General features: G+C 43.1%; 1 protein-coding gene across 16 annotated transcripts in view; it reads left to right on the top strand.

Annotated features, from left to right (window-relative positions):
* The window catches only part of GULP1 (GULP PTB domain containing engulfment adaptor 1), a 1414565-nt gene that overhangs the window by 129991 nt on the left and 1266256 nt on the right, over positions 1-18318 (top strand). For 13 of the 16 annotated variants that reach the window (XM_073646319.1, XM_073646318.1, XM_073646301.1 and 10 more), the window contains one exon: positions 12299-12378. The exons of the other annotated variants lie outside the window; for them this stretch is intronic. The gene's annotated coding sequence lies outside the window, so the exon portion shown is untranslated. The remainder of the gene's footprint in view (positions 1-12298; positions 12379-18318) is intronic. 16 annotated transcript variants of the gene reach the window in all.

Raw genomic sequence — 18318 nt, 5'->3', positions numbered from 1 at the left:
CCCATACCTCCAACTCCGGGTGTGGCTGAGCAGCGTTTAAATGTTCAGTCCTGTTTTTTTTCTCTGTGTTGTGTTTGGAGAGGCAAGGACTCAGGAGGGAGCTGAAGGCTGGACCTAACCTGTGTGGGCGAAACGCACACACATATATGGACTCTGCTACAGTTTGTCTTTTGTTTTGTTGTTTTGCCAAGTAAGGCTGTGTTTATTTTTCTGGAGTGCAGAGCTGTATGCTGTTTAATAAAGCCTGCAAATAAAACCCGGGTTCCTGAGTCTACTTCCAGAAGCGGCCGAGCAAGTCGTCCTACCACAGCCCACATCCTGTTACGTACCGCCCCCATCCTGTTACGTGCAGCCCCCATCCTGTTGCAAGCAGCCCCCATCCTGTTGTGAGCAGCCCCCATCCTGCTATGTGCTGCCCCCATCCTGCTATGTGCAGCCCGAATCCTGCGCCCCATCCTGTTATGTGCAGACCCTATCCCGTTATGTGCAGCCTCCATCCTATGTGCAGCCCCCATCCTGTGCCCCATCCTGTTATGTGCAGCCCCCATTCTGCTATATGCAACCCCCATCCTGTCATGTGCTGCCCCCATCCTGAGGCCGGAGGAGAAGTGTGGCGCCAGAGTATGTGTGTGCCCATACCGCGCTGTCCGGCGCCAATGTGTCTTCACTAAAATGGCGCCGGATAGCGCACTATGTGCATATTTGATTCCGACGCCGCACTCCTCCCCCGGACTCCGGCCAAAACAGAGGTGCAGCGGTAACATTACTTTGGGTCAGGTATGTATTTATGGTACTGGAGCTCGCGGTATGCATTCGGTGTCTATGCATACCGCGATCTCCGGCGCCATATTCTTCTTTTACCTGTAACGGCTGGATGCATTCTGTCTTGAGACAGACTGCGTAGGTACGTCGCGCATGTGCAGTCTATAGAGGCTTTGGACAGAAGGACACATCCCTGGTTATATTATAGATTTCCCCCAATTCTGTTAATATCCCCCATCCAGGTAAATGTAATCCCTCCATCCCTGTATGCATGGCACCCCTCATCCCAGTATGCATGGCACCCCTCATCCCAGTATGCATGGAACCCCTCCGTCCCTGTATGCATGGCACCCCTCATCCTTATATGCAAGGCCCCCATCATCATTATATGCAAGGGCCCCATCATCCTTATCCTGGTATGCAAGGCCTCCCTCATCCCTATCCTCTAATGCATGGCACCCCTCATCCTTATCCTGCTATGCATAGCACCCCTCATCCCTATCCTGATATACATGGCACCCCTTTTCCTGGTATGCATGGCACCCCTCATCCCTATCCTGGTATGCATGGCACCCTTCATCCCCAATCCTGGTATGCATGGCACCCCTCATCCCCAGTCCTGGTATGCATGGTACCACCTCATCCCCTATCCTGGTAAGCATGGTACCACCCATCCCGATCCTGGTATACATGGTACCCCCTCATCCCCAATCCTGGTATGTATGGCCCTCCTCATCCCCAATTCTGGTATGCATGGCCCCCCTCATCCCTATCCTGGTATGCATGGTACCCCCTCATCCGTATCCTGGTATGCATGGTACCCCCTCATCCGTATCCTGGTATGCACGGCCCCTCATCCGTATACTGGTATGCATGGCCCCTCATCCGTATCCTGGTATGCATGGCCCCTCATCCGTATCCTGGTATGCATGGCCCCTCATCCGTATCCTGGTATGCATGGCCCCTCATCCGTGTCCTGATATACATGGCCCCTCATCCGTGTCCTGGTATGCATGGCCCCTCATCCGTATCCTGGTATGCATGGCCCCTCATCCGTATCCTGGTATGCATGGCCCCTCATCCGTTTCCTGGTATGTATGGCCCCCCTCATCCCCAATCCTGGTATGCATGGTACCCCTCATTCCCAATCCTGGTATGTATGGCCCCTCATCCGTATCCTAGTATGCATGGCCCCTCATCCCTATCCTGGTGTGTATGGCCCCCCTCATCTGTATCCTAGTATGCATGGCCCCTCATCCCTATCCTGGTATGCATGGCCCCCTTCATCCCCAATCCTAGTATGCATGGCCCCCCTTGTCCCCAATCCTGGTATGTATGGCACTCCTCATCCTTATCCTGGTATGCATGCACCCCTGATCCCTATCCTGGTGTGCATGGTACCCCCTCATCCACAATCCTGGTATGCATGGCCCATTATTCCTATCCTGATATGTATGGCACCCCTCATCCCTATCCTGGTATGTATGGCCTCCTCATCCCCCAATCCTGGTATGCATGGCCCCTCATCCATATCCTGGTATGCATGCCCCCCCTCATCCCTATCCTGGTATGCATGTCCCCTCATCCATATCCTGTTATGCATGGTACCCCTCATCCCTACCCTGGTATGCATGGTACCCCTCATCTCCAATCCTGGTATGCATGGTACCCCTCATACCCCAATCTTGGTTTGTATGGCCCCCTCATCCCCAATCCTGGTATGCATGGCCCCTCATCCATATCCTGGTATGCATGGCCCTTCATCCCTATCCTGGTATGCATGTCTCCTCATCCATATCCTGTTATGCATGGCACCCCTCATCCCTACCCTGGTATGTATGGCCCCCTCATCCCTATCCTGGTATGTATAGCCCATCATTCGTATCATGGTAAGCATGGTACCCTTCACCCCTATCCAGGTAAGCATGGTACCCCTCATCCCCCAATTCTGGTATGTATGGCAACCCTCATCCCTATCCTGGTATGTATGGCCCCTCATCCGTATCCTGGTAAGCATGGTACTTCTCATCCCCCAAATCCTGGTATGTATGGCCTCCTCATCCCTATCCTGGTTTGTATGGCCCATCATCCGTATCCTGGTAAGCATGGTACGCTTCATCCCTATCCAGGTAAGCATGGTACCCCTCATCCCCCAATTCTGGTATGTATGGCCCCCCTCATCCCTATCCTGGTATGTATGGCCGCTCATCCTTATCCTGGTAAGCATGGTACTCCTCATCCCCCAAATCCTGGTATGCATGGCCCCTCATCCCCATCACGCTGCGCACACACAAAAAAACAGTTCTATTCACCTTTCTTCCCTGCGTTGTGTCCCGTTTTGCCTGAAGCCGGGGGAGGAATGTGGCGCTGGAGAACGCGTGTGTCTATACCTCGTTGTCCGGCGCCATTTTGTTGAAGACTCACTGCAAATGTGTCTTCAGTAAAATGGCACGGAATAGCGTGCTATGCACATGCGCCGATTCCTACGCCGCAATCCTCCCCCCGGCCTGAACAGAGGCGCTTGGCAACACTTCTTCGGATCAGGTAAGTATGTCCTTATGGCGCCGGAGATCGCGGTATCCATTGAGTGCCTACGCATACCGCAATCTCCGGCGCCATATACTCCTCTTACCTTTAAAAACTGGATGCGTTCTTCTGTCTGGAGCCTGCGCAGTCTATAGAGGCTTCGAATAGAGGTACGCATCTACTGTTATATTATAGATGTTATACAGGCCTCTCATCCACCGTAAAAAAAAATAATTTCTTCTGTTACTAAGGTGATACAGTAGGCCAGATCTCAGCTTGAAATTGTTGGAGCATATATTCTATGTTATACAGGCTTCATCCACAGTAAAAAAAAATAATTTCTTCTGTTACTAATGTGATACAGCATGCTAGATCTCAGTTTGAAATTGTTTGGAGCATAAATTCTGTTATACAGGCCACATCCACAGTAAAAAAAAAAAAATTTTTTGGTACTAAAGTGATACAGCATTTTAGATCTCAGTTTGAAATGTCTTGGAGCATATATTCTATTGTATACAGACCTCATCCACAGTAAAAAAAATTAATAATTTCTTCTATTAGTAACGTCATGCAGGAGGCCAGATGTCAGTTTGAAATATTTGGATGCTGAAATTGTTCTCCATACAGAGCTACACGTGATGAAATAAAAATTTGTTTTCTTACTACCATGGTATATAAAGCAGGCTACATTTCATCTTTTAATGCTTTGGTGCTGATATTGATCTCCATACAGGGGTACACATGATAAAATCTAACTTTGTTGTCTTACTACCATGATACATACAGCATACCACATTTCAGCTTTTAATTTTCTGGCACTGAGATTCTCCTGTTTACAGGCCTCGTCCACACTACAAAAAATCTGTTAGTAATGTGATACAGCAGGCCACAATTCCGCTTTTTATTTTTTGGTGATGATATTGTTCTCCTTCCAGGGGTTCAAATTACTAAATCTCAATTTTTGCTGCTACTACAGTGCTATACAAACTAGGTTACATTTGAGCTTTTAATTCTTTGGTGCTGATATTCTTCTCCATACAGGGGTTGACATCATAAAATATAAATTTGTTCTGTTACTACCATGCTACAAAAAGTAGGCCACATCTGAAGTTGTAATTCTTTTGCTCTGAGATTCTGCTATATCCAAGGCTCATCCACAGTAAGAAAAGTCTATTTTTTTCTGTTACTACCGTGCTACATAAAGCATGCCATATTTTATCTTTTAATTATTTTGTGCTAGTAGTGTTCCCCAGCCTGGAGTCTACATTTCTCAATAGAAATTCTTTTTGCTAATAGCGTGGTTCTGAAACCATGCCACATTTAAGCATTGGACAGGGCTTGGAGCAGTATTTCTAGCTCAAACTTTGATCAGTAACTGGTGGATGAGTGAAAGGCTTAGGCCTGGTGCTTTGAGAGCTCTGCCAAATGCAGGCAACACAAATGAAGAAGACCCAACTTGGAGACCAAACATTTCCAATAATTATGGGCAGATACCACTAAAGTGGAATCGATTTCTATTTATTTTACTCACTTATATAGCGCCACTAATTCCACAGCGCTTTTGAGACATTTAAAGACATTAGTGGCACTGTCCCCATTGGGTCTCATAACCTAAATTTCCTATCAGTATGTCTTTGGAGTGTGGGAAGAAAAATGAGTACCTGGATGAAACCCTTGCAAACACGGGGAGAACATACAAACTCCTTGCAAATGTTGTCCTTGGTGGGGTTGGAACCCAGGACCACAGCGCTGCAAGGCTGCTATTGTTTTTGCGTTGACGACTCAAAGTTCCCGAGGTTGGAAGTCTATCACTGTGATGCACACTGTGTGCCTAACTGCTGTCTTGAGGAAAACAACTCTCAAGATTGTCTTCAAGTGTGTTTTGATTCTGCAGCATGGGCGCGTCCCTTTCCAGGGGGGTAAGCAACTGGCAAAATTTACTTTTGCACCATGGATCGAACAGAGTGGCAACCCAGATGTCCGCACTGTTTCGAATCCTAACAATACGGGCAGCAATTATGTTGCAGATAGTGCTGCAAGAAGGCGGTCATGGGTCGGTCTCTTTTATGAGGTCCAAGTCCATAGTGTGTTGGTGGCCTGATAACACTCAAGATTGCTTCCTCCTTCCCCTCCTTGCAACCACGGACAACAAAGAGGGAATCATTATCCTCTTCATCTCCTAGCTGTTGCACGTCCATCGCCTCTTCCTCCTCATCCTCCGATTTGTTCCTCCCATGGCAGCCACCTGTGAGATGACAGAGTGGAACTTAGAGATATTGTTAACCCTTCCGCATCCTCCTCTGCTTTCTCCTCTTCCCCTGGGACCACCACCTCCTCCCGCAGACTATTCAAAGTGTGTTCCAGCATATAGATTACTGGAATAGTGATGCTAATGACAGCATCATCAGCGCTAATTATCTTAGTAGCCTTTTCTTAAATGTGCAGAAGGGTGCCGAGGTCCTTCATCTGTGTCCACTCTGTAAGTCTGATTTGCACCACGTCCGTACTGCGTTTGTCCAGGCTATACGACATGAGATACTGCGTCAGGGTCGTCTCTGCTGCCATAGTCGCTGCAACGTTTGAAGAGTTCAAATACACCATGTCGGCACAATGCATATCAACCGGTTAATTGGTAGGCCGAAAGATCTCTATAGCGACGCAAGTTGATGACCCGCAGGTTGCGAATGGCGGAAGTGATGAAATGCTTTGCCGCATCGGAATAGCCAGAGTTATAATTGTTGATGTTACTAATGTCTTTGGCTATCCTTTATTTAAATTTGCGTGTTGTATATCCTATGTATTGCAATCAACAGGTATGGCAAAAAATGCAATAAACCACTGGCTGGTGTCACAATTAATAAATGATTTAATCCAGTGGAAAATCCCTTGTGTAGAATGAAAGGTGTATTTTGTTTTCTGCATATCGACAAACGTTGCACCTATTTGATGTACACCTATAAAAACCTTTGACAGAGAGCAATGAGGAGGAAGGTTTAGTTTTGCGTACCAGGCTGGGCGATGACATATCCCCTTGTTTTCTACCCCTCTTGGCAACCTGACATCCGTCATCTGTGATAGTGCGCAAACACTTGTTCTGGTAAATATTTAAGAATAATATTTTTAATGGTAGTAAATTGCCTGCTGTAAGCAGTGGAGAAACCAATGTTGGTAGGAGAACCTGCATTTTGTCTCCGACTTATCTGAACCATACAAAAAATCTTCTCTAGGAATATTGCTAACCTGCTCAGTCCTGCAGTTTAAAACCTTCTTATTATACCCCCTGTCCGTCAATCTCTCCTTAATGATGTCACTCTCCATTGCAAAGGATTCTGGCCATAGTAAGCACCCTGCAGGGTATGGCATTGATGGTATGCTTAGGATGGGAGCTGGATGATAGACTTGGTGTGTGCTGCCATTCATTTTTTTTCTACTTTACGATTTTATTAATCTGTTTATCTGGTTCACTTTAGCACTTACTACTTATGTTTTTTGCATGTGTCTGTTATGTGATTTGGTTACAGCTCCTGTTTCTAATCATAAATTATTAAAAGATATATTTTATTTGTTTTATTAGATTCCTGCTGAATTTGTATATGTTGATTGGATCATTATACACCTGGTGGGTTATTGCTATATTTGCAGTTTGATCATAGAGATATTATGGATTGTTAATGTTGGAGGAGCCATATATCTTGGGTTATGATAACAGTAATTTCATGTAAATATAATTAGTTTTGTTTAAAAGATGTTTATCATTGAACTATCAGCGATTTATAATGATCATCGAACAAACTAATTTAAACAACTATTAATCCCTGTTTCAGAGAAACGTTTCTAATTTGTTGCTCCAGATGAGAGTATATAAATTATTAGTTGCTTCAAGGTTGACTGGCCGTGTACTCCACATCTCAACCCTTCATCTATGACCACCCAAGTGAAAATCCTCACAGTCTAACCGTAATATTGCCTGTAATTATTTATGTATAATAGTCAGCTAAAGTACACTCACAGTGTTAATTGTAGAACTAGCCTAGATAATCTACGTCTGTAAAACAGGCATCGCAATAAGAACCACAACACACATCCATGATAATGAACACATTTAGTCATAAAGGTAGATGCACAAACCTTCAATATGACAATCAACATCGCTGCCTGGGATATTAAATCTCAGGACAAGAAGGCACAAATGCTATCCACATATTTAAAATATTCATTCTTTATTATAAACTCATATAAGATAAGATTAAAATTAAAAACTAGCAGGAATTTCCTAAATGTAGCAGACCAATATCATGCAGACCTTTACATGAGAATATATGCACAATAGATGACCTTAATCATGCACAACTATGAACTGAAAAAAGTGAGAATATCACTAATGATGAGAATAAAGTGCTTACTGCAGAACTATATGTGAATGAAAAGTGCAAGTGCCTCTGTATTCAGAAAGCGTTCCTCTGTAGCGTTAGAGTAAATGACATAATCTTATTAAAAGTGCAAAGTCTTTCTAAAGTGCTATGTGTTAGTACTTACAGCAATAAAATGAAGAGTCTGCAGGTATCAGAGCAACCCCCCGATGACGCCATTTCGCCAATAGCTTTTTCCAAGAGGCGTTGGACATAAAGTGAATGTGTGCTCTTTACATATCCATCCTAACCAATTAGGTGAAAATGACATCCGGATAGCCAGGTGTGTGCCCGCGCATGTAGAATTTGCTGGTCTCTCATAAGTTACAAAGTGACTTCTGGTTTTACTGTGCTGGAACGCAAGTGTGGAATGCTTGACGCCCTTATTGCGCAGGACTGTAAGTCAGCAAGAGTCTGTAATCTTGCATGCGCTCAAACTGGATAGCGATTTCATGAGTGACAGTATACAGTATGTATCACTCGAATAGGATGCAGGGTTCAAAGAGGGCGTGGTTATGCATCTTTTAAAGTTACAAACTTCAAGAATAAAGGGGTCATATTTCACTGTTAGATGGAATGTTGGGAGGGAGGCAGAGGAAAAAGTGACAAGTGAACAGAATTGTGGAAGTGTGGACATGAGTGCATGCAGGTGTACATATCCTTGATAACAACTTAAATTGGACTAATGTCGACTGAATCTGCCTATATCGACGGGTTCGGCCGACTGTTTAATGTCAACTGATTGTCAGAGGAGATGTTGATTGCTCATGTCTGATTTCGAACTGCCAATCGCATTGTTCTCCTGTAGGTAAGCTGACATGTCATTCTGCGGCTTTCTCATAGACATCGCAGGAGCGCTCAGCCAAATGAATGCTCTTGTGTATGGAAGAGTCGGCTGAGGTGGCCGTCAGCTGAAGGTTTGGCTGAAGCTTCATTTGGCCGACATCTATAAATATGTATGGTCGGCTTAATCTAATCCGATGCGTGGATAAAAGCGTCCTATAGCTTTAGTACATTGTTTGTACACTGTTTACTAACCATCCTCTGTTTCCGATCACTGAGGTTATTGTTAACCCAATTACTCATTCCCTTATATACGTAACCACAAGTCACTAATTTGTTCTGCAACAAAGTGTGGTCATAAATCCGCATCAGTTGCCTAAATAAATGTGGGCTCTAGACCGGACCCATCTGCTCACCGTCTTTGCTCCCTAGCTCTATAGTTTCAGGCCTATTAACCCCTTACTGACATTGTCCGTAATAGTACGTCCCTGTGTCTTGGTTCTATGGACCAGGTACATACTATTACGCACAATGTGATCGCGCCCGCACAGAGGCCGGGTGTCAGCTGTGTGGTACTGTGTGCCAGGGGCGGTCCCACACTGCTCCCGGCACATTAACCCCGTAAATGCTACGATCGAAGTCGATCGCAGCATTTCCAGGGCAAGGAAAGGAAAAGCCGCCCCTCTTACCTTGAATTGGAGACCCTGCGATGTGTGCGCGGGGTCCCGATCGTTGCTATGATGACATCCGGGTCACCAGGCATCAGGAAGTTAGATCGTGTGCAGTGCATGATCTATCTAACTTGTGTCTGCAGGGCTGACAGCCTGTATAGCATAGGGGATGCTGCTGCATCTCTATGCTATGCAAGGAATCAGCCGGCAAAAAATTAAAGTCCCAGGGCGGGACAAAGTGTAAAAGTTAAAGAAAGTGTCAGAAAGTGAAAAAAATTTTTTTTTAAATATTAAAAAAAAAATTAAAAAATTAAAAAAAGTTAAAAAAATACTGTACCCATAAATAAATATTATTATGAAAAAAAACAATAAAAGTGCACATATTTGATATCGATGCATCTGGAATGACCTGACCTAAAAAACTGTCCCACTAGTTAACTACTTTAGTGAACACGGTAAAAAAAACGAAAAAAAAAACAAGCAAAAAACTATGCTTTATCGCCAAAAAATGGAATGACACGCGATTAAAAAGATGAATGTAAATAAAAATAGTGCCACTGAAAATGTCATCTTGTCCTGCAAAAAACAAGCTGATATACAACTTCATCAGCCGAAAAATAAAAAAGTTATAGCTCTCAGAATAAAGCGATGCAAAAAAATTATTTTTTCTTTAAAATATTTTTTATTGTATAAAAGCGCCAAAACATAAACAACTATATAAATGTGGTACCGCTGTAAACGTACTGACCCGAAAAATAATGCTGCCTTATCAATTTTACCACACGCGGAACGACATAAAAAAAAAAAAAAAAACTATTCCTGAATTGTTGGTTTTTGTTTATTCTGCCTCCCAAAAATCGGAATAGAAAGCGATCAAAAAATATAATTTGCCCGAAAATGGTACCATTTAAAATGTCAACTCATCCCGCAAAAAACAAGCCCTTTCATGACTCTGTCGGCCGAAATATGGTAAAATGATTGCAAAAACTAGCCTTTGCAAAAAATGCGTCTATTAGTGTGTATCGCTGTAATTGCACCAACCCGAAGAATAAAGTAGTCTAATCACTTATACCGCACGAGGAGCGGCATGAAAAATAATCTTTAGGGTTGTGTTAGGTTTAAGGTTGTGTTAGATTTAGGGTTGTGCTAGGGTTAGGGTTGTACTGGTGTTAGGGTTATGCTAGGGTTAGGGTTGTGCTAGGGTTAGGGTTGTGCTAGGGTTAGGGTTGTGCTAGGGTTAGGGTTGTGCTAGGGCTAGGGTTGTACTAAGGTTAGGTTTGTACTAATGTTAGGGTTGTGCTAGGGTTAGGGTTGTGTTAGGGTTGGGGTTAGGGTTGTGTTGGGGTTGGAATGTTTTCAAAAGTAAAGAAAAAAAAATGACGATGTGGCGACTAGTGTTGAGTGCTTGCTACTTATGTTTGCTTCGGATGCTCTGTATGCACCAAGTATCGCGGGTGCTCGAGTGACATGCTTGAGTTTCCGCCCCATATGTTCTGTGGCTGTTATACTGCCAAAAAAACCGTGCGGGGATTGCCTGCCATGCACGAGCGATCCCCGCATGTTTTTTTTGGGTGTCTAACAACCGTGAAACATGCGGGGCGGGGACTCGAGCATGTCACTTAAGCACCCGCAATACTTGGTGCATACCTGAGTACCTGATGCAAACTGAAGTAGTGAGTACTTGCGCTAAAGAGTAATGACAACTTGTTCAATATGATGACCTAATGTTATCAATTTCTGTGTCGTACCTCTGGGTTCAAAATGTTTACTTTACCCCTTGATAAAATCCTTGAGGGGTCATGTTTCCAAAATGGGGTCACTACTGGGGGGTTTCCACTGTTTAGGCGCATCAGGGGCACTCCAAACGTGACATGGTGTCTGCTCTCGATTCCAGCCAATTTTGAGTTCAAAAAGTTACACAGTGTTCCTTCCCTTGTGAACCCTGCCGTGCGCCCAAACAGTGTATTTTCCCCACATATGGGATATCGGTGTACTCAGGAGAAATTGCACAATAGTTTTTGGGGTCCATTTTCTCCTCTTACCCTTATGAAAATAATTAAAATTGGGGCTAAAAGATCATTTTTGTGGCAAAATTTATATTTTTTTATTTTCATGGCTCTATGTTATAAACTGTGAAGCACCTTGGGGTTTAGGGTGCTCATCACACATCTAGAGAAGTTACTTGAGGGGTCTAATTTACAAAATGGTGTCTCTTGTGGGGGGTTTCCTCTGTTTAGGCACATCAGGGGCTCTCCAAATGCACAACCAATTGTCCATTTTTTCCTGTTACCCTTGCGAAAATAAAAAAAATTGCATGTAAAATAACATTTTTGTGAAAAACAGTTAAATGTTCATTGTTTTCTTCCACATTCCAAAAATTCCTGTGAAGCACCTGAAGGGTTAATAAACTTCTTGAATGTGGTTTTGAGCACCTTGAAGGGTGCAGTTTTTAGAATGGTGTCACTTTTGGGGATTTTCTGTCTGTCATAAAGGCCCCTCAAAATCACTTCAAATGTGATGTGGTCCCTAAAAAAATGGTTTTGTAAATTTTGTTGGAAAAATTAGAAATCGCTGGTCAACTTTTAACCCTTATAATTTCCTAACCAAACAAAATTTTGGTTCCAAAATTGTGTTGATGTAAAGTAGGCATGTGGGAAATGTTATTTATTAACAATTTTGTGAGACATATCTCTCTTATTTTAAGGGCATGAAAATTCAAAGTTTGAAAACTGCAAAATTTTCTACATTTTTGCCAAATTTCCAATTTTTTCACAAACTAACACAAGTCATATCGAAGAAATTTTATCACTATCATGAAGTACAATATGTCGCCAAAAAACAATCTCAGAATCAGGGGGATCCGTTGAAGGGTTCCAGAGTTATTCCCTCATAAAGTGACAGTGGTCAGAATTGTAAAAATTGGCTTGGTCATTAATGTGCAAACCACCTTCAGGGGGTAAAGGGGTTAAATATCATTATATAAGAAATCATGCTAAATAACAGCTACATTAGGTTAGATTTTCATGTAGTTGCTGGGCAGTGCTTATTGCTGTGTGGCCATGAACCAGGCTGCACAAATGAACACTGGTTATTGCTAATTACTGCACTTTAACTGTATTTGCCCTTTAACAATATTTTTTTTTGCAGCACAATACTTGGCAATAATTGCTGTGCATGTGGTATTTGTGGATGTACCCTGGACACACACAGCTCTGCAACGTTTGAAGGTAATTATACTAATATGAGTACAATCTTTGAAAATTCAATGCACCAATTCTAAGTTTGCAGTGGTAGCCAGAATCTGGGCATCGTTTCTTTCGGCTACCGCTACTGTGCAAATGCAGGACACCAAGTGCATAGGTGAGGAGACTGGACTGGGGTGGGGGGCATGACATGGTGGAGAAGGTAATGGAGTATCCAAGCCCATCTGTTTTCATACTGCTTAGCTGCCATGAACACGTCACCCCTCCATGAATTGCTGCATCCAGGTTTTAATAGTGGCTGTGGTTAGTGGTTGGCTAAAAACATGTCTGGGTGGATATGAGCACCATTATAATACACTTCTGGTGACAGGATATACTGACAGTATATATGAAATGCATAAACTGGCACGTATGCTTTTTTAATTCAGATTAAAGAATTTGCCCACACCTGAATATTTTCTCAGAAGCACTCCAGCATGCTGTAAAATAAAAACTTAAAGGATACTCATCCTATTGTTCCTGTTCTAATGTTGCCCAGGTCCGCGTTAGTCTCCAGAATGCACGTGTCCAGCGTAGCCAATCACTGGTCACAGGTGTAACTTGGTCTTCAACATTGTGGCCAGTGTGGACTTCAGTGCTCACATGTTAATACAACTGAAATAAGAAGTACAGAGCCCGTCTTTGTACTGATATTCTGCTTGAATAGCTTTTAATTGAGAGATAAGTATTACTCTATGTCTGTAATTAGTAATTGCTTAATATTAAATGCAGTTCTCTCCATTACTTTAAATGTAAATATTAAACGTGTAACAGTGGTGTATCACTAATCACAATATTTTTTTTATTTTATCAGTCAGTACTTGTAGGCGGTTGTGGGGCCATCATATGGGGACTACTATCACACTAATTGTTGATGGAAGGTTGTGGGGGCGGCTATACTGTGTGGGTCCAGTCGGGACCTTCATAATGTGTGGGGGCAATCCTACTGTATGGGGATGTAGGGGTCTTCATACCATTTGGGAATCTGTTGGGGAATCATACTACTGTGTGTGGAACATAGGGTCATTATACAGTGCGGTGGGCTGAGGGGCCATCATACTGTGTGTTGGGTGGGCATTGGAGCCATCATACTGTGGGGTTGCCTGTGTGGCCATCATACTGTTTGGTGGCTGAGTAGGTCATCATACTCTGTGGTTGGCTGTGAGGGAATCATACATTGTATGGCTATGTGTCCACGATGCAGAAATGCTCTGGATTTTTTCCTGAGCGTTTCTGCATCTCCCTGGCAGAAAAAAACGCATGCGGATTGTACATGTGGATTGTACATGTGGATTGTACATGTGGATTGTACATGCGGATTGTACATGCGGATTGTACATGCGGATTGTACATGTGGATTGTACATGCGGATTGTACATGTGGATTGTACATGCGGATTGTACATGCGGATTGTACATGTGGATTGTACATGCGGATTGTACATGTGGATTGTGCATGCGTTTTTCCTGCCAGGGACAAGCGGATGTGAAGCGTTCTTCACATGCATTTCCGCATGCGGGTTGACAAGCGCTTTCCAAGCGATTTTAGCATCACTTGGAAAGTACTTGACAACTTGTTCACACTATATAAATCCATGCAAACGGCATGGATTTATATACTGTGACCTTAAAGAATGGTAAAAAATAAATCTATACTTACCTTATGATTTTGGAGTCTTGCTTCGCTCCATCCTCGCTTGCCAGCAGCTCGCGGTACACTGCATTGAAGGACCTGCCGTCACATGACTATGACATCAGCGCAGGTCCTTCAGTCCACCGCGATCTGCCGGCAAGTGAAGACAAGGAGACCGGGGGCCATTAGAAGGTAAGTATAATATTTATTTTTTATTTTGTACTATTGTACCCAGGTCCGGAGGAGAGTCTCCTCTTCTCCAAACCAGGGTACCATCCGCACATTGAACGCATGTAATCTGCATGTACAGATCCAGTGATGCGGATGACATGAATTCCAATGCAAGTCAATGGCGGCGAAAACGCAGCGCTTCCTCAAAATAATTGGTAGTGCTGCGTTTTTTTCCGCAATGATAACCCGCAACGGAAATTTCCGCAGCATGTGTACAGCACATGCGGATTATCATTGGGGAACATGGCAGGCCTTCTACCATGCGTTTTTTAAGTGTTTCTGCAGCGTTCTTCCACTGCAGAAACGCTTAAAAAACGCATCGTGGGCACACAGCCTATGAGTTATTTACAGGCTCCATACTGTGTGGGGGAACCATGCTGTTAGAGGGGTCATTGCGGGGTATTATGTTATGTGGGTCCAGCACAATGTGTTGGGGCACTGTGGGGATATACTACTTTGGGGTAACTGGGTACATTTGCTGTGTTGGGGGCACTGTGGGTGCATCATACATTGCTGAAAGCACTGTGGGATCATTATACTGTGCATGTGAAGGGTACTGTGGGGGAATTTGAATTGAGGGTATTATACTGCGTGTTGGATGAATTTTTAGGGGCTCAATTAAGACTTTTGCTATATTGTTCCATAATTTCTATGTGTGCACCTGAGATGTAAGTGGCTTTTTTGTCTATTTAAGTTTGTATTCTGTCAATTGTAGACTGTCCTTATCTTAACTGAAGTCTTGAAAAATAAATGTACTGCCGTGGATCTTGTGTAGTGATATCCGCTGGAGAATGACTGCTATAACTCAGAAAGGAGTAATTACTCATTTTGGTGACAAGTGGAGCAAAATCCATCCTTGACGTGCATTACTTGTGTGTTAAATACAGAAGGAATGAGAATTTAAAGGAAAAGCAGAGAAAAAATGCTTTCATTGTTATGCCCTTCAGGATAAATATTTCTGCAGTATGACATATTCCTGGCTTCACTATTTTGGGTTGTTTGATGTCTGGCTGCTGCCATTTGCAGCTTGTCTTCATTCCCCTACTCACACAATGAAACACAGCAGGAGTCATTTCTTTATTTTAGAACAGTCAACAAGGTTTGGCTCAGTTAATCATACATCTATCTAAAGTCAATATAGTAACTACAAATTCATTTTGAATAGTCTTTTTAAAAAAATATTCACAAAATAAAGAAAATAGATGCACTTGTGTTGTCCTAAAATCCTGTACTTTTAAATTTATTTTTCTCTTGCTGTTTCCCAAAAATGACAGTAAGCATTTTCATTTGGGTCAGTATCTAGTTTTCAAAGGCCTATGAGTAGTGTGAGGCAGTGATGGGAGACATTTATAAGGGTCTTTACGTGTCCCCCAGGATGTGTCTGGAAACATACTGAACCCGCTGGAGGGTATTGTAATTACAGCCACAGCTGTGGTTACAACACAAAATAAAAGTAAATATGGACTGGGTCAAATTATTTGACCCAGTCAGATTTAGGAAAACCTGATATGGACTTTTATTTTTGGAGAGATCTGTAGGAAGGTAGTGGGACCAATCTTTCCCTCCAGTCCAGGTTATGCAAGTGGCCCATGGCCACAATTCACATTTAAAACTGCAGGTAAGGGTTGGGTGTGTCAGTGTTAGTTTCATATGTTGCAGAGCTTGAGGTTCTGTGTGTGTGCCTGGCTGTGTGAGGTTGAACACAGACCAGAGACTCGGGCAAAGCCGTTATGCACTCGAGATTTCTACAGTGGTGCAGGTGCCAGAGACTTGGGCAAAGCAGTTGCGCACCCTAGATTCCTACGGTCGTTCAATCGCCCACGGCACCGAATTGTACACGGATGTTCCGGCAGGAAAAGGTTTGAGTTTATTTTGTAAAGTTGGCAAGTAAAGACTTTATGTTAAACTTATCTGGGTCACTGCATCGCTACCTTACTGGTGGTAAAGCCGCTGCCTTACTGTAGGTTTGCAGTGATTTGGAACTAGAGACGATGGAAGCACAAGAAGAAGAAAAATATCTGAAGGAATTAATAATTTAAGAAACTTCATTCGTATTTCTATTAAAGATGACAGTCATGTGCAGGTAATATCTCCCTCACAAATATACTCTATTTTACGAACAATAAGATGCACTTTTTTCCCCCAAATTTTGGAGGAAAGTGGGGGGTGCGTCTTATAGTCCGGATGTACCTGGCTGTGGCTGTGTGGGGGGGCGGTGGCGGAGGAGCGGGTCACAGGAGGCGGGAGACGCCACTAGTGCTAACACGTGTGCCCTCTATTAAAGAAAATGATTATGCATTGCTCCCTATGCCCATAATCCCGCTCACCTCTCTAAACTGAAGCCGGCACTGAGAGGTGGGCGGGATTATGAGCATGGGGAGCAGTGAATATTCATTTTCTTTAATAGCAGGCAGACGTGTTTGCCACAGCCACTGCCTTCCTGATGACAGCGTGTGGGGGGGCGCATGGCATTGACGTCATGCGCTGCGCTGCTTAACTTGGGGTGTCTTTTGAATAACGCCACACACAGCCATTAGTGTCTAAACCGCTGGCAATAAAAGTGATTTTCATTCCTTCTTCCTTGGAAAATTCTTCCAGTTCTGTGAGATTCCTGGGTTGTCTTGCGTGCACTTTTGAGGTCTATTCACAGATTTTCAATGATGTTCAGATCAGGAGACTGTGAGGACCATTGTAAAACCTTCAGCTTGTGCCTTATGTGGTAGTCTATTGTGGATTTTGGCTTGTGTTTAGGATCATTATCCATTTGTAGAAGCCATCCTCTTTTCAACTTAAGCTTTTTTTACAGATTGTGTTATATTTGCATCATGAATTTGTTGAAATTTCATTGAATCCATTCTTCCCTCTACCCATGAAATGTTCCCCATGCCATTAGCTGCAACACAACCCCAAAGCATGATTAATCCACCCCGATGCTTAATCGTTGGCGAGATGTTCTTTTCCTGAAATTCTGTGCCCTTTTTTCTCTACACATACCTTGATCATTGTGGCCAAAGAATTAAATTTTAACCTCATCAGTCTACAGGACTTGATTCCAAAATGCATCAGGCTTGTTTAGATGTTCTTTTGCATACGTTTGATGCTAAATTTTATGGTGAGGAAGCAGGAGAGGTTTTCTTCTGATGACTCTTCCATGAAGGCAATATTTGTGGATGTGTCTCTGCAGTTGTAGTACATTGTTCTACTGTACAGAGTCTGCTAAATCTTTCTGAAGGTCTTTTGCAGTCAAGTGTGGGTTCTGATTTGCCTTTCCCTCAATCCTATGAGCAGCTCTCTCTGAAATTTTGCTTGGTCTTCCAGGCCTTATCTTGACCTCCACTGTTCCAATTAATTACGATTTCTTAATTACTTTTCAAACTGAGGAAAGGGCAACTTGAAAACACTTTGCTATCTTCTTGTAGTCTTCTGCTTTGTGGGCATCCACCATCTTCATTTTCAGAGTGCTAGGCAGGTGCTTAGAAGAACCAATGGCTGCTGTTTTTTGGCACAAGGTTAGAGGAGGCTGGGTTTTTATATATCTGGCCTTTCCTAACGATGATAGTGAACAAGCTATAACCCTAACAGGCTAATTAGGTTCTGAAACCTTTGTCAAAGTTATCTGAGCACACAAATCTCCAAGGGTTTCCAAACTTTTACATCGGCCCATTTTCCTTTTTGAAATTTTTAAAATGAAAAAAAAATGACAATATATTTTTTTGGGCCTAAAATACAAAGAAAATGTGTCATATTTAAATTCAGGCTTTTTAGAGAACACTTCATCTTCAACTTGCTTAACTGTTCACAATAATAGCAATTTAGTCATTTTGACCAGGGGAGTCAAAACTTTTACATGCCACTGTATACCAGGATGGGGGCCATATATACCAGGATGGGGATCATATACTGTATAACAGGATGAGGATCATATAAAGCAGTATGAGGGCCATATACACCAGGATGGGGGACTTTAGTACAGAATTTGGGGACATTATCCACACAGCTGTGTCAGCAGCAGATCCCCGAGTGCTTCATGACCACATTTTTTGCTTCAAGTTTTTTTTCTGT

The sequence above is a fragment of the Phyllobates terribilis genome, unplaced genomic scaffold (assembly GCF_046119375.1).
Source record: "Phyllobates terribilis strain yellow unplaced genomic scaffold, ASM4611937v1 Scaffold_9__5_contigs__length_417890890, whole genome shotgun sequence".
Classification (NCBI taxonomy): domain Eukaryota; kingdom Metazoa; phylum Chordata; class Amphibia; order Anura; family Dendrobatidae; genus Phyllobates; species Phyllobates terribilis.
The sequence above is the reverse complement of the archived record's forward strand: the minus strand, read 5'-3'. Positions and strand labels throughout refer to the sequence as shown.